This window comes from Pieris rapae, chromosome 10 (genome assembly GCF_905147795.1).
Source record: "Pieris rapae chromosome 10, ilPieRapa1.1, whole genome shotgun sequence".
Lineage (NCBI taxonomy): Eukaryota > Metazoa > Arthropoda > Insecta > Lepidoptera > Pieridae > Pieris > Pieris rapae.
Genome location: NC_059518.1, coordinates 4,981,936 through 5,000,168, shown reverse-complemented (window position 1 = coordinate 5,000,168; position 18,233 = coordinate 4,981,936). Strand labels below are relative to the sequence as shown.

General features: G+C 31.4%; 1 protein-coding gene across 5 annotated transcripts in view; it reads right to left on the bottom strand.

Moving 5' to 3' along the window:
- LOC110991321 (uncharacterized protein C18B11.02c) overlaps window positions 1-18,233 on the bottom strand; it is a 256,098-nt gene that overhangs the window by 28,625 nt on the left and 209,240 nt on the right. The window lies entirely within an intron of this gene.

Below are 18,233 nucleotides of genomic sequence, written 5' to 3'. Positions count from 1 at the left end.
ATCGCTGAGAAAATCCTCTGACAATCTAATAAAATAAGATTTCCCATGTTGAGAGTAATATTTTTGTACTGTCGCGTACTGTTTTGGTTTAGGTCTCAGCTAATGTATTGCTAGGGACGCTTTTGTTTATTTTGTTTTAAATTACCAAATTTTCAGTTTGATATGGTATACTTCACTAGAAGGGACTAATAAAGTTTTAGCTCAAGGTAATTTTTAATTATAGATAATAAAGATATAATTCCTCTTCTGTCTGGTCCTGGGTTCTTTAAACCAAATCAATCTCTGGTGAATATGAATGTGTTATAAACAGTACATGGAACTAAAAATCTTTTGGGGCTGAACGCTTGATTTTAGTTTTGATAATGCTTATGAGGCCAATATTATGCAAGACTATCTATATTAATGTTTATTGCTAGAAAACCTGGTACCGAACCAGACCGACTCAAGCAACCACTAGCCCATGCATTACTCATATTGAATACTTAAAATATATGTTGTGATGATGTTAAAAAATATATTTTTTGTATACGTCGGCTGGCATCACTTTGATATACTTAGACACGCCATGAAACCCTATCTACGACCATGAATGTTCCATTTTAGGAATAAGCTAAAACAGGGATTTTAAATATAAATTATAATCTTATAAATCAAGCTTCAAATAAAACAATCCTACTAAACCTTAAGCAAGCAAAAAATTATACCTTAAGTCGCACTTGTCTTATTTTGGTAAAAGCCAATTCCTAAGATTAAACTGTCAAGTGTTTTTGATGCGTGCGTGTGCACAGATTGACGTTAAGCTAAAATAATTTCAATAATACGCTAACTGGTTTATTATTAGCAATAACTTAATCAAGACAGTAACAATTATCAATACTGTAAAATATATTTCAATATCGGAATAATTTTAAATATATATACACTATTGGTACGAGGTGACAACTAATATTATTATTTAGTATTCGAAATTTTGGATTCAAAATAGACGGAGAATATGGCGTAATACGGCGTATGTACTGTAATATATCTTTCTTCCCCGATTAAAAGTGGTGAGGATTGAAGCTATTAAAAAAGGACACAAACTTATTCCCGCTAATAATAAACCCACTGGATCCGTGGGAACGTTGAATATGCAAATATATTAAATAAAATAAACTGTAAGTACATAAGATATAAGTAATTGTTCTTGCTTAACATAAACTGAATACTTGTTTTTCTTAAGTCTTGTTTAACTGGTTTATAGAAACTTCAAAATTGATAATAAATGTTTACTTGATCATATGCGATTGTATTTATAAACTTAATTTATAAGTTAATACAATTGCACGAATAATACAATTGTACACTGCAAGTACTTGTGTATTTCAATAATTTTATTATTTTATACAACGGTAAACTGGCTTATGATGATAAGTGATACTGCGGTCAGCGAGTGCGTTGCCGGTACATTATTCCCAATGCATTAAGGGAAAAACGTCATTCATACTAGAATCTTTTAATTTTTCTCGTTGGCTTCCAAAATAATTATTTCTATAACGACGCAATAACTACTCACACGTGACTCAGTTACAAGTTCAAATGAAATAATAAATGCAATACAAATACGCGCAGGTGCAAGAATATATCCGAGTATCAGCCATAAAACCCAACGAAGAAACATTTATGTATGTTGCGACCTTAATTTATGTGACTTGTTTCTTTATTTAACTATACGTTATAGGGATTTTAAAATAGCTTACATATTTAGTCACCATTCATGTGTTCACGTTCAAGGCAAGTTGTAAATAATTATATAATGTATGATTTCCTTTAAAAAAATCCTGATTGTTTTTTAACGGAAAAAAACTTAGTCTTAGAAGTCTGTAATTCGTAGCGTAGTAAGACGTACCCTGTTTTTTATTCGATTCTCAAACAACTGGTTGTATTTGGCAAGTAGGATGAGATATATATTTCCATACTAATGGATAGACTTAAATAGGACTTCATTAACATTTTCTGTGGCAGAAGCTCAACACTACGTTAGAAAAAGACAAAAACAACAACTAAGTTAAGGGAATGAAATGTAAAATTTTATTTTTTATTGCCAGATATACACTACTAAATATAAAGAGTTTTAATGTTTGATCAAGAGTATTGTAATATTACTTCATTTGATAAACATTATGAAACATTTTGTATTTTATATTGCAACTGGAGATGCAGAACATATTTGTGACTACTGATAAGTGTAGCAGTAAGATACAAAAACACTTCATAGATAGTTACAAATATACTACCTAACTTTATTCACTTTTTTCTGTTAAGTATATCTATTGTATCTGCTTAATTGTTTTTGTATAACAATTGATTGAATACTGACAGCGACGGATAAACCATGTCAGTGTTTCTTTCGCTGTAAAATGTACCTAAGCCTAAGTTTTAAAATTAAATAAAAATCTTAAAAAAAGTGTATTTTACAGAAACAATATTCATTTATAATAAAGACAAGACATTCATGAAACTATATACAGCATGATTCAGTGTTTCATATGGGCCCGATTATAAACTTAAACAAGAGAATGAAGTTCAAAGTTAATAAGTGTCTCGCCAATTTGCGTTAAAACGTCGGTCCAATGTTAAACAAAAGGCGATAACTCACAAAAAGTAAAACCAAGAAAACGCATGGTATTAAGAAAAAATTAAAGCGATAACTTGAGTTTATGGTCGCCGTCTGTATTTCTGTGAACCGCTATTGTGTGGTCTTATAGAACAATATATATGTTGATATTGTTATGTCGTAGATATGGGTTTCGTATTTCTTGTTAGTTTTGTATACGTCACGCGCGTAATAACTTGTCTTTAATAATATTTGTGAGATTTAAGTATGAGATAATATTATACGTAATTTTCTATAGCCATGAATTAAGTAGGCTTCAATAGCATTGACATTGATTTTTCTAAACAGACTTTCAAAATAAAGTACTTCAGAAGTTGCATGAAAAACCTTATATATGGTTCATTATATCAAAAATATCAAATTAATAATCTCGAATTCAGTAAACCAGATAATCACCAAAACAATCCCTTTTAACGTATTAATCCCGGGCCTAAACACACAAAGTCAACATGAACGCACTACGCGTCCCAGATTTAAGACCCGCACAAAAAATGCGAATACCTTCGACAAAACATAAAATGCGATCGCTAACGAAGAGCGCCGAAAAAAGGGCAACAATGCTAAACTGTGACGGTGACGCGAATGAAAATAAGTCTCAAATGCCCGACACAAAGAAGCCGGGACGATTCTCAGAAAACGCAGGGTTTGGGAGGCTTGACGTCGGTCCTGATTAAGCAACAAAACCGTTTGATAGGATTCTAATTTGAACCACATGCAAATTACGGAACACGAATTTCGGGCCGTTTAGAAGTGTTAATTCGCTACATTTTGATTTTAAAAAGAACTTTACTCTGTGATGAGGATTATTAAAGGTTCCCATGAAACCTTGTTAACTATGCATCTGAACCAGACAGACCTCTATTAATGATTTAAGTAATAAATGCTTATCCCATTTCAGATCCTTTTGTTTTAAGTAATACATTGTTTAATTGAAAAAATCTTTTAATATTTACATCACGTAAAAATTCACTTTCAATAGATTTTTTATTCTTGGTACCTTTACAATGCGTCATAACACTTCCTTAATTATTGACTAGCAGGTACTTGTAAACATTAGGCGCGTGTTCATAATGACCCTGTCAACATACAAACTTCCTGTATTACTCTGTGTGTATAAATTATCGAGTTATTGATAATTTAGGAAACGAATTCTAAAAAATATTTTAAACACCTCCAAAATTAATTGTTGTTGTAACAATACAGTCAGTATTGTTACATAGATTAGTAAACAAATAATGGGTTGCAAATATAAACCCTGAATAAATTTCAGTTATCAAATAACGATTCAATATGACATACTACATTATGATCTAAACATTTTGAGCGCATTTATGGCAACTTTTTATCAACAATTCTTAATTCAAATATCTTCCAAAACGGATTCTTGACATCGATTTCTATTACGCAAGAAAACACAACTTTAATTTGTTTGCACCTTAGCCGAAATACCATCACGAGTCGTCCACATTCCGAGCTGGCAAAAAGGTAATCGTTCAAAACAAGAAACGATTAATTGCATCGAGACAAATTAATCGAATTGTGTAGGAAATGCCGACGCAATCATAACATGATATTATCAACGTAAGCCTTCCCTGTTATTGGAACCGATTTTTGAGGAGATATTGAATATTAATGCCATTTTTTACCATTTTAAATTTCAAGAAGAATCCCGAATTCGTTTTCTCTGAGACCATTTAAAATTTATTCTTTTTCGGCGTTTCGCATTCCTTTGTCTTACCATTAAGAGAATTAGCCAATTACTTTCGACCGAAGTGGGTAATTAACGAAGCGGTATTTTCTTGTAATTGCTATAAGGTTTTAATTATACGTATCACGTAACACAGGGACGGTGTCCGTTTTATTGACTATTAACGTACTCACCTTCGCGAAGATGTTTGACTTCTTTTTGATTTAATGTCACCGTATTATGCATTATGCATTAAAGGTAAATGCTTAACAAACGCGGTTATACAAAATTATGTAAGAGTATTTAATAAAATATATGAATAATAATTCATGAGTAGTGTTGGCCTAGTGGCTTTAGCGTGCGACTCTCATCTCTCGTCGTAAGTTCCACCCGTATCACCTCGACTTCCGCCGTTCCACAACTGCGCGTATTTCAAGGCAGTTTTGCCACGCACCACCACTTTGTGGAACCAGCTGTCCACTGAAGTATTTCCGAACCAATTCAACTTAGGGTCCTTCAAGAAAAGAGCGTACCAATTCTTAAAATGCCGGCAACACACTCGCGAGCCCTATGGCATTGAGAGTGTCCATTGGCGGCGGTATCACTTAACATCAGGTGAGCCAATTGCCCCCTGTTCTATAAAAAAAAAGTTCGATCACCAATGGACTTTCCTTCTATGTACACAACATTCGCTGGAACCGTGGAGGACAACATCATGAAGAAACTGGCTTCCTTTAGACCCAAAATGATGACGGCGTGCGTCAGGCACAGGACGCTGATCACCTATTGGCGTATTATATAAACAAATGATCATGAAACATAGAGAAATCTGAAGCCTAGACCTAAAAAGGTAGTAGCGTCACGGATTTATTTGTCAATATTGAAACTATTGAATATTTTATATAAAATTGTTAATGAAGTAAAAAACATAGTATTTAATATTATGAAATTATTTTAAATCTAATATTTAAAATTCTCGTGTCGCGGTGTTTGTGGTTAAACTCGGCTTTCCCGATTCTTATGAAATTGTGTGCATATTGGGTAGGTCTGAGAATCGGACATCTATTTTTCAATTTTTTTTTTTAATTTTAGATAAAAAAGAAATTATTATTTTTATGATACAGCATTAAAAATACATACAACCTAACTTTCACCCCTATACGATCAATACCTATTTTTTTATTATCAATGATATACATACGAGTACTTGGCAAAACGACGTTTGCCAGGTCAGCTAGTCTATACTATAATATTACATAAACATTTTTAAATAATGCATATATCGAATGCTGCATTATACGACTATTTATTGTTTAAAGATCAAGTTATAAAGTTTCTACAAATATTCCATTACCAGAAATAAATCGAACAAAAGTAAAAACAAAACCATGCCAACAAAATAATCACTTTTAAAACCAGTTCATCGAGTTTTTCAAATCTATCAATGACAATATTAATGAAGCATTCAAGTTAAAAAGTGCACAGGAGCCTCTATTAGTGACATTTAAAGGACAACTTGTGAACGTGGAGTAATAACAGTACTTTAACGACATAAAGGTACCAATAAGGTATGATGCTCTGTGACAAAAATAAGAGATTCACCTCGACGTTCTTTGAGAGATTGCAATGTGGTTATTATTGCTATGCGGTACATGTAGTTAGTAGGAATTAAAGTATAACTGGCGTATTATTATATACGTATGCGAACATGACACTTATAAGAAGTGGGTCTTGAACTCATATTAAACGGGTTATTAAATATGGTGATGGAAGCTAGCATCTAAGTTTCGATTATAAGGTCTGGAGTTTGAACTCTAATTGACGATGTGTGACATCAACTCAAATTTATAGTATAGTGTTTTAAACTGAGGAAACCGCCACCTTATGAACACGCCGGTTTTCCACACTATTGCAACCAATAGAAATATACCAAATTGAGCTTTTGCTATTTTTTGTTATAATATAGCACGTCGAAAAATATTTCTTCAAGTTAATTACGTTAATATAAAAGTATTATCACAAAAATTTCATCTCATACAAAATGTTCAGCACACAAAAAAGTGCTCTGTGCACAAACAGTTTAATACATCGTCCGCAATACATTCATTCCCGTGTCGAGTTGTCAGCGCTGCCTGAGCGCGATTGAGTCCGCAATTTGCCCCCGCAAATACGGCAAATAACGACAAATATAGGGCAACTCCAAGTAAATCGTTGACAGCCGCAACACCGCGTACCATTCCAATTACTTTAGTGTTTAACCAAATTCAGGAAATTCATTTAACAGATTTTAATTACAGCATCGTTTTTTTAGGTCAATATACATTTTCATTCACTAAAGTCAATCCTCAATTACGTCTGATGACAAATCATAATGTCCCATTTTTTGCGACTAAACGTTTTGCAAATAGAAAATGTCTGGTATGAAAAAATAACGGGATAAATAAGTAAAAATATTCGTAACTTAATTCCTAATGAAATTCTGTTTCCAAATGTTGCGTGGGCAGCTTATCAGAAATTCAAATATCACGTTTATAAAACAATGTTTGAGTGGCTTAACGAAGATAAGGGAAATGGCGAAATATTTTTGTAATTATCTCTAATTTTGTATTAAAATAATAAGGTATGAAAAAGTTATGGATTTTAATTAAAGACAACAATATTATTTCAATGATTTTTTGTTCAACGTAAAGTCAGAGTTATTGAATCAAATTACATAAACTTAGATGATGAGACATTTATATGAGTTAGCTTTTAATATTTATATAATTCATTCTTAAGCATTTCATAAATAATTTTTATGAAACATATTCTTAACGTCTTGCATATTATGTAACGTTGCTACAAGTTTTAAGCTACTTAAAAGTTGCGATACGACCCTTGGTTGACCACATTTGACACGCGCCGTGAATCCCTAAGCTTTCTAGTTTTCCTACCATAAATTCCTTCCGTTTTAAAAAAGTATTGATTGCGCACAGTCAGTGTATGAGAACACGACTTCAGAGTTTTTAGTTAGAGAATCCTCATAGCCATGAGGCCGAAAGGGCTAAAAACAGATGACCTCAATATTTTTATTCACTGACAAATTTTAGCCAGTAAAAAAATTCGGATGTCAAAAATTACCTCTTTATCCATACAAAAAGATTTCATTAGTTCAATCCAATCTTAATAATTTAGATCCATATTCGGATCCACAAACACCCTCTATTTGTCACGGACTACTTACATTTCAATATGAAAGAGGAACGGAAATTGGTTTCCAACTGCTGAACACGTTCAATGATTTGTATCTTCTGATAACGAGACGCTACGCTATTCTCGCATCTATTTCCTTGGCGCTAAGATCAAAAATTTATCTGTTTCTTGTTTCGATGTATACAAATTGTATGATTAGAGAATTCCTTTTTGAAACATCAAACGCTTACAGAGTCATTATTAAAAATACACACAATACAATAAAAAAATGTGTGCGTACGTAGAAGTGAAAGTTCTTAAAGACCTAAAAAACAGGTCAGGCATATAGATGCAACTTTACAGAAATTGGTTATATCAAGTTAAATTAGAGAGTTAGATAAATTAAATAAATAAAATCTGAAATATGTTATACATTTTATGTAAATTTATTAATAGATTTTTATACAATTAGAATTAGAATTTCATTAATTGTAACTGAAATTATTACTATCATCTTTATCGTTATTATATATTGTTGTTAATAATGGATTCGAATCTCTTCGAATCAACCGTGGTAGGGACAAGAAAACGATGGCGCCGGTAAAGAAGTTTCACTTTAATAAGTTATTTTATCAATATTAAGGTGGTTATTTTGAAATTTTTATTTTGTTGTCAGATATTACAGCCATAAAAGGCAGTTACCGCAGCCTGTCAAATTTAATGCCATTTGACAGAGGACAAGGACATCCACAAACGAATATATTTTTAAATATTTATTTACTACAAATATCGATTATAATTTAGTTAAGTAAATATATTTATTTTAAATTGTAACATCGATATATGTTATGAAATAACAATCGCATTTGATATTCCGGAAAAAATGCATATACTATTAATGTTATTATCAAATAGGATATATGAGAGCAGGATAAGGGCAGATGACAGAGATTCCTCGACAACAAGAAAAGCTATTGCATGAGGTATCTCAACAAGTTCCATTTTAAACTATGTGTTAATTGACAGGGTACATGTTCCCTCTTGAAATGTCCTTATTAATGGTCAATATACCTTTATTTGTAGGCAATGAAATATCTAATTCATACGAGTATAGTATATCCTTATACATATAGAATATCCATATAGTATAGCCTTCCAAATAAGGAATATAATTTGAAGTGTTATTAATACAATTAAACAATGCATTTAAACCTGCAAATTCATAATTTCAAAAACGCGTACTTAAATGGGTGAGATATCTTTGAAAGCCTAGAGTAATACGGACATTTTCGATAGCTACGGTGTAAAGTACAGTATTATGTCATGTCTTATGTAATAATAGAAGTAGATTTTTTATACACACCACAATCATATTGACACAAGTCTCTTTTTGTATAGAAAATATCACAGACTTGCGCTAATGAGGCACATTGCTAATCTGTAAGATTAACGTGTATTAATAGTTACTTTATCAATTAGTACATGAACGACATTTGCTATCAGTGAGACCGCCGGATGCTTTCATTTATATTAGTTTTGTATGTTTGCCTGAGTAACAGCGATTTACAAAATCCCCTGGGGATTTTAAATATGTGTCGCTAGGAACGGTTCGGTGACCTTTGATGCACACCCTATTTTAGTAATCATTATTTTATACATTTGACCTTGGTTTCACTTAAATTATACATTAAATTTCATGATCAAAACAAGTAAAAAGGTTAGTTTAATAAACGAAAATGGCGGATTACTAATCATGCACGTAGACCAATTTAAATCACTGGCTACCCTCAAAATGCAAAAAAGTATTTCTCTCGAACCAATGTTCTAGGATACTTCTAAAATGGTTGTTGTGTTTGTTTCAGGTCAAAATGGACAGAGCTGTCCTGTCATCGATCGTTGATCAATAACAATGATGACATTAGATCTAGAAATGTAACTGCTCTATAGTTATATATATTAGTTCATAATAAGACCTATGAGATAAAGGAAAAACCAGCCAATTTTACATTGTATCGTAAATACGCCATCCGCTTACAGTGGGCCAGCTCCTACAGAATGATATTCTTATCTATTCTTCTAGCGTCAAGATAGTGGACTGTAGGCATACGTTTTAACCAACTGAGTAATTTATACCTGCCAATATAAGATTGCACTGATAATTTTTCTGTAAGCTCATAAACATATAAAAGTATGTAAATATCTAAGTAAATAAAAAGATTAGCTTGAGCCTGTTTTGATAAATACACTCTTCATCTATTTATACAACAGTGTTTTAAATTTGGGAAGATCACATAAAATATTAGGTTAAAATGTATAAAAATAATTTCCTAAATATTTTAACATTCAATCCGTGAATTACATACGCAGCAGTGCCTATTAAACACTTAGAAACAAAACTCTTCTGATATTAAATTTATAGAACTACAGTTAAAAAGTGAAAATTCCCTTGTAAATTCCCAAATTTGGCCACTAACCGTCGGTAATATCATTTCATCAGCCTAATATCAATTCACACAATACGGTTCATTTTCTATACAGAAATTGTAGCCACAAATTGCTTTTAAGGGTATTATTTGAGGTGCATTAATATTTGTTATTGGGCAGACTGCCAAGAGTTCGAAGTCGGTTCTTTATTGCATCAGGTGTGTCTTCATAGTTATTATATATTCAAGATATTGATTATAATAAAAGCGGTAAACTTATATTGAATTCACGAACGCAGCTTGGTCCAGAGTAATTAAGCGGTACTAATTTTTACACTTTAGATGCATATAATAACGAAATATGTATGGAATTTCCTCAAACTTTTATCTGTTTTGGTGTCGCACAACAAAATCTGCCCGTCGATAATAATTAATTCCTCTGTCAACGAGTGACTCTTCTGTCAACCACTTCAATCCATCTTTAATAATTGGATAATTCAATTTAATCACATTGTTTTGCTTTTTATAGGTAAACTAACTGCGTTGTCTTGTGAGCTGCAGATTGGTAAATTTTATTTACATCTTAGTTTATTTAAATGCTCAAACATATTACTACTAATTAATAACACATTACTATACTGAAAATAACTCAGTGGCCCGACGAGTTACTAGCTATTAAAATATAATCTTACTAAGGTTTTCCCATATAAAATTATGCATATATCCAAATATAGTTAAATATTGTGCCCTATTCGCACTTTCATTTGACAATTGCGTATAATTGTAGGGGTTTTAAAATTCGACGCACACTCTCGACCAAACGTTGGCTTTCCTGATTCAATGCACATCGCATGACTCGTTGGAACGATTGTAAATCGATTATTGCTCACTCGAATACTTCTTGCGCTATACTTGTTTGCGAGGCCATGGATTGATTGTTTTTGCGTCACTGGTTTTGGTTTGATGGATTTTGCATTTCTATACGTGTTAGTGATGAAGAATCAAATATTCTTCATGTTATCTACTTGGTATAGAAAAATGTATGATACTCGTACTATTTATTCGAGTAATATGTAGATTGCTTACGGGATTTAAACATTTAGTTTCAATTTTCTAATTATATATTATAAATAGATGTATTATTAATAAATATTTCACACAATCTTATGCTTAGATCTTAGTTAGGTCGATAGCTAAAAAATAATTAGACAGACACCTCGTGGGTATCTAAAATCAATTTCTAAAAGGCATTGATAGGAAATGCTTTAGAGAGCCAATACACATAAATATAATATAGAAAAAGATTGAATAGATTCACACCCATCACTATTCACATCGTTAAGGAAAGTTAAAAATAAAACATGGTGGCGTCAATAAACTCCTATCCGGTTGAACAAAAAGCTCAATTCTTATGTCAGTTAGAGAATTATCGAGCGTCGCTTTAACAGATCTAAGAAAAAGTGAACTCGTTAGTCAATAAAACGATCAATAATCTCCACACAACACTATGGTATATTAAGAACAGTTGACTAAAACATACAACCTAAATACAACAGCATGTTTATGTTTTTTTTATTGGACATAAGGCAAAAATTTATTACATTGAATTAATTGATAAACACTGCCCTGACCCTGGTTTCATGCCAACCTTCGAGGTAATATTTGTTTTTTCATGTTCCTGAGTCGTATCGAATAGGAAATTTATCTACTAGCAGATAGTTTCATATAGAGGTGGTGCGCAGCAGAAAGTACCGTAAAAAGCGATGTGCTGTGGAAGGCCTGGCCTTATTTTATGCAACTAGAGGCAAACGGGGATGATGCTCACAGGAACATTACCTTAGTTTAAGCTATTTATAAGTATCGTAGAAAGTCAAAATAATATTACTTATTAGCCATAATAATTGTATAGACGAGATTGTAATTCATGTAAAGTCACTGTTATTCGTGAACTTTATACCTACTAGCAAAAAAATAATAATTTGCGTATATATTTCAGAATCAATAAATCCACACATTAAATAACTCAATAAAATTCTAAATGTCTACTGTTTGCAATATACTGTGATTGATATGCGAGGGGAATAAATCAGGAAATGCAGCTGCCTCATACCACATAGACGCGTAATTGAAGACATTTTCACGCCCGCTTTTCCTAAGAAATAAATTAAAATAAGTGAGTAATTGTACTGCCCTTTTAATATAGTTTACCTAAGACGCAACATATAAATAAAACGAAGTAACGTTATTACAATAATTGTTAGATTTACAATAGTGTTGGCATTATTTAAAAAAAAAGGTCGGAATAATAATAAGAAACGATCTCGCGAGATCCTAACTGTAATAAAAAAAATACTGTTTTCTTTTTGCACTTGCCAAGGAAAAGCCAACCATAAACCAGACTATAGTTATTCTAAACAAAGGCACAAGTTATTTAAACTTAGGGCCTGTTTCACAATGTATGGATAAAGTGCCAAATAGCTATGCAACACATAAATTATTCGAAAGATAAAAGTTCCAAATAAGATACTTCGAATTTCATGACGTATAGCGCTATCTGACAGTCGTGAAACGCAAAAATACTATTTATCATACCAATAAGTAACAAATAGCTTATTTGGAACTTATCCGGACATTGTGAAACAGGCCCTTAGTATCCAGAAATCTGAGTAAAATCTTATACAAATATTTCTATTAAGTTTTTTGACCTGCAGGACATTTCGTCTTCTTACTAAAGAGTTCAAAGGTTTATACATATAAAAAGTATCAGTAACCGAGCAAGGTGGCCCGACATAAAATGAATAACCATTAAAAGATAACACGCAATGCCTATAAATAATTATAAAAAAACTAATCCTACACAGTTGCAAACTTATTATGCCCGGACATGTACTGATAAATAAGCAAGCGCAAGGTGTTTGAATATTAATAGAAATACTTAAATAGCACGCTTTAAAATATTGCAAAGCTTTCTTATATTCATAAAGTAATGTTGAACGGCGACAGGAAATGGTACTTTGGAGATAAATTCTTGTTAGCCCTCCAGCGAGACTTAGAGGTATTTTTTTAAAACTTGAGGTTTTATTTAGGGTTACTAGTTACATCTTACGATCATTGTTTTATTATAGCATATATACTTTTAGAATGACGTTTATAATACATTAAAGTCAAAGTCAAAAATCATTTATTCGTATAGGTAACATAATGTACACTTATGAACGTCAAAAACTAAAGAAATATAATAATATATATAATTAAATGAATCTAATTTTACATTTTCTGCCAGTTCTCAAATCAAGGACGTAGAACGAAAGAGAAGAACTGACAGTTAACTCTCCGCCACTCTTTTTAATCGCCAAGTTTTTTTAACGCAATGTTTGCAAGGAGCTGTAACCATTACACCATGTTCCTATTGATGGTCATTGATGGTCATTGATATGACATCTTGAGTAATAAAGTTTAATACAACAATTATCAAATTGATTTGAAATTAATACAGATTATATTATAGCTGTACGTACAACTGTATAATAGCAATACTATTTCAGTTTTCACATAAAATAAGTATGTAATTATTTATTCAAAATTAAAAAAAAAAACAATATTTGTTATCAGTGTAATGTAAACTTAGAAAGTATTTATATATCTTAAAAAACTTGTGGAAATTATATTTCTGCCACAAATCTCGTCTTACGCATCGTGACAGTTTAAGATTCTCCACCAATTAAAAGCTTGTATTATAATGCCAGGCAGCAACGTCATTAAATAGAATTTAGATTGTTATCTTATTAATGTCGTTAGAATTGCGATGGGTTGTTAGCTGGTATTAGGTATGAACTGCATGTTTGTAAATAAAGATTTTCATAAAATAAACGATGAAAAACAATATTTTAGTCTTTATTCTAAGTTAAGTGAAGGAACCATTGAGAAACATTTGAGAAAAACTTTCTTTTTTTATATTATATTCTTTATAATCTGTATATATGTCTCCTGTCACGATGTTTGTCCGCGATGGACTCCTAAACTACTGAACCGATATCAATAAAATTTGCACACCGTGTGCAGTTTGATCTAACTTAAAAGATAGGATAGCTTACATCTCAATTTATACCTGCAATATTATTTTATTGCAAATATTTGTCTATTATTTGATACAATTCTAACAGATGGCTCTGTGTTAACAGTGCCAACGGTTAAGTTCTCCTACCGTTTCCTTTGAATAGTTTTCTACTATGTAATATTACAAAAACCTTAGCCAGAGCAAAGCTTGGCCGAGTCTGCTAGTATTTAAATATATCTATATTTTTAGTTAATATATAAACCATCTGTTAAAAATACTGCAATCGTATTAAGCACTGTTGAAAAAATATTAACCTGACCGTATATCGTATTAAAAAACAAAACTTGAAATTATGGAAACGTTTTAGTATTTATATATTCTAACCGTATTGCGATCGACAGCACCCGCATTAATTTGTGAGTTAGCGAACAATTCTCAAAGGCTTCCCGGCTATTACCACGTGATTTATTACTTTAATACCACCATTTAATGCTGCCATTGATCAGTTATATGTTAATATCGGAAATTGTATTGCAGAGGCTAAAACCTAACCCCCTGTTACACTAGTATAGTTGTTGCATTCCGAATCAAGGCTAGAAAAAAATTTGCGTCTGATTCATCAAATTTAGAAACTATTTATATTATAAAAATTAAATGGTATACTTTGATTCCAGCCACTATTTATTTTAATGTGTCTATATTTAATGCTATTTTCTGTGTTGTCACTTATGTTATGTATTAATATTATATATAATATAATAGTGATATGAAAACAAAGCGCGCTTTTCCACGGCCTTTAATTGCGTTTATAATAATAGCAATACCCTGCGGTTTTGTTTGTGGTGAATGCATTATTAAAACCAATTAAGTAAGACCTCTATTTGCTATCACAATAGCAAAATACCGAGATCAAGCTTACAACCAAAGGTCGGAGCTATTGCTAAAAAATTGCTAATTGGTGGGCGGGATCAATAAATTTTGATAATTGCTCGCTGTGGTTTTATTTAAATTTCGATGATATATTACACGACTATTATCGATAATTGAGATGCTAAAACTGCCCATTTTAGATTTTTTTATGGTTACAAATTTTATGTAAACAACAGTTTATTTAATGCGCTTCGCAACTAATTATTTTTTAATAATTTATTTTATAAATTATAGGGTATGAAATATATCGTTTGATATCTTTTCTTTAAACAAGAAATGAGAAGGATCTATGCAAGCTCCAAGGAGTAATTTCTAGAAGGCGACAGAAAAGACATTCTGAAGCAAACCTCAAAAATATATTCAATGAATAAACCTCGAAATATGTTACAAAGACAAAATGTTTAAAGAATTTGTACTAAATCCCGTAACCCCTGCTCCCGCGATACAGATATTTGCTTCAGTTTACAATTTCTACACGATGTTTATCTTACCCTACGTAAAGATGAATAGCGCACATAGAATGAAAAGTTCATTGGCTCACAGCCGGGGGGTTCAAACACACGGCCTCTAGGTTGAGAGGTCCATACTTCACTAGTTTTATTATTTTTTATTTTACTTTACCACTACGGCAGCAGTGCTTAGAATAGAGAAACAAGAACAATTTCTGAACGGCGCAACAGTTCAGTAATTTGTCAGAGAGTTTATCTCGACAGGAGCCTATTCGGGACTAATTTAGATCTAGTTTAATCCGGATCTCGATAACTCACATCCGAGATCTTGATAACGATTGAGTGTCCGTAATACGTTTCTAATACTCGTTTGTGGATTATTTATATAAACGTGAGTAATAATATAAACTTGTAAGATAGTATCTAAAAGCAGGCGATTTTATTTCAAAAGTGATGTAATTCTATTTCTCAGTATATATTTATTTCATATAATTATCACGGGTAATATTTTATGTATTGTCGTTTATTAACATAACTTTTATACATTTAAAGAAAACACTTTTTTAACGGATTAAAGTTATGTATTATTGTAAACTAACTATTATTTAAACATAATTTAAATTTAACCGACGTTTCGAGTGCTTTACAGCGTGCGTGGTCACGGTGTAGAAAATGTTGTATTATCTGTATTTATTTCCCCGGAGTTGGTATCGACTAAATTTATAATTTTAATTATGTTAAAATAAATATAAGTTTACAATACTACATAACTTTAATTCGTTAAAAAAGTGTTTTCTTTAAATATTTTTTGTGTTAAAGTTCAATACATTATGAAGATTACAGACACTGTACTGACAAAACAAAATTTATATGTAATTATATATTATATCGACTATACTGTCCCACAGGATACGTAATCAATAAACAGAAGGTAAAAATAATCGATAGCTAAACAAGGAAAACCTGTCCCATTTAAAAACATGTTGCCAGCAAAAACTAATCTGCCGTCTTAGAAGACAAACAAAGATAATCCGATCACTAGATGGCGTCTATTAAACGCACAACAGCTCGTTGGAAATTGGTCTATGTTATTAGTTGAAAGCGTAAGCTAAATAAAAAAAATCAGTCACAACGCCTATAATTCTACACACTGCAACTGCTTTTATATTAGGCTCGCTTAGTTAAAAACATCAAAGTTTCTATTTCATTTGTTGATATTCGAAACAGAACTATATTTTACGGGTATAAGACGATATTAAGATATATTAATTTTCGCGATTTTCAAGACAAAGGTTGATTTATGATGACGATATCAGAGTATAGTCACCCGTTAAATTTTCTCTAATGATTGACTAGTAATAGTTCTAGTCTAGTCTAGTTCAATTCTAAGGAATTCAGCAACGGAAATGGATATACTATTAGTCTGTCTAAACTTAATGACATGAGTTACGTAACCATTAACTCTTAATAAACGTCTCTGAACACCACCTAAGTAAACATTTAAATCTTAATCTAAATTCTATTACTTGCACCGCAGAAGCAAAAACCAATTGTTGCGGAGCTTACGTATAAGCTTTTTATTAAACGCGAGCAAAAATCGCCGCACATAAAGCTAACAACCTACTTTACTAGGATTCTCGGTATACAATATTACGCACTTCATACAGAGCTTTTAAGGGAGCTATCGCACACAAATGTGTTTTGTTATTGACGTATTTGTTATGCAAATTAAACATGTTTTCGTCGAAATAAATCCTTTGAAAGGTTATAGTTATATAGTGTATAATTTAACGCACAATTTAATGTAATGTTATCGTTGATTTTATTTAAAAGCCACTGTGAGAACACTTTAAACAAACAATGAAGCTTAATAAAATTTTATAGTCGATGTGACAATTAAAACAATTAATAGTTAAAATGTCATGAGAAACGTTTTAAAGTTATACGTATAAGGTTGAAGTCTATGTGTGTAGAAGCACATACACTATTAAATAACTCTTATTGGCTGTAGTGAGTTTTCAATCATAACTTTGTAAACAATAAAACTATCATTATCTGATTACTGACTAACTCATCACTGATAAACTGTATTGCATTATATATAAGTTGTCCTATTTACTACTACTACTAGGTAGTACAGTATTTACTACTGCACAGTACTTACTGTACCAGGTAGTACAGTATTTAACTAGTATGTGCTAGTAGAAGGTACAAAACAAATCATATTCCAGTTACATTGCGAAACAATATTATTTAATTAAATACTAAATGGTTATAAAAACGAAAAATCTTTAGGGCAAGCTGAATAGGGGGATGTACGCATGAACTACAAATTACAACATAATGCAATCTAAAATGAAATCTTCACACTTGTATCTTCACTAGAGAAAAATCCATTGTTTAAGCAATGACAAATTAAATGTATCTTTGAATGCATACGTGAAAAATAGTTGAAGGACTAGTGATTTGTGGAATGTCCCTAATCGGTCGACCGTACTTTTTAAATTAATTGAAAAAAATAAAAATTTGGCAGCGTATCAACAGTCTTTGTTTATTTTTAACGTATCGGGTTAAAAGAGGTAAAAGAAAATTTTATTTAGTGTTTTTTTAGATAAATTACTAATTATGGCAAGACTTAAGCCACAAACATTCATACAAAGTTAAAGCATTGTGATAAATACTAAAAAATATATTCAAAATAATTTAATACACAAATATCAGTCCCTTTTCAATTTTTTGTTTACTCGGGTAAAATTCTGTATTGTGATATTAACTTGACAATTTGCCAATATCGGGAACGTGTCAATATTAATATCGAAGTATTTTATAGTGCTTCCTTGTTTGACCTGGTGGCAGTTGC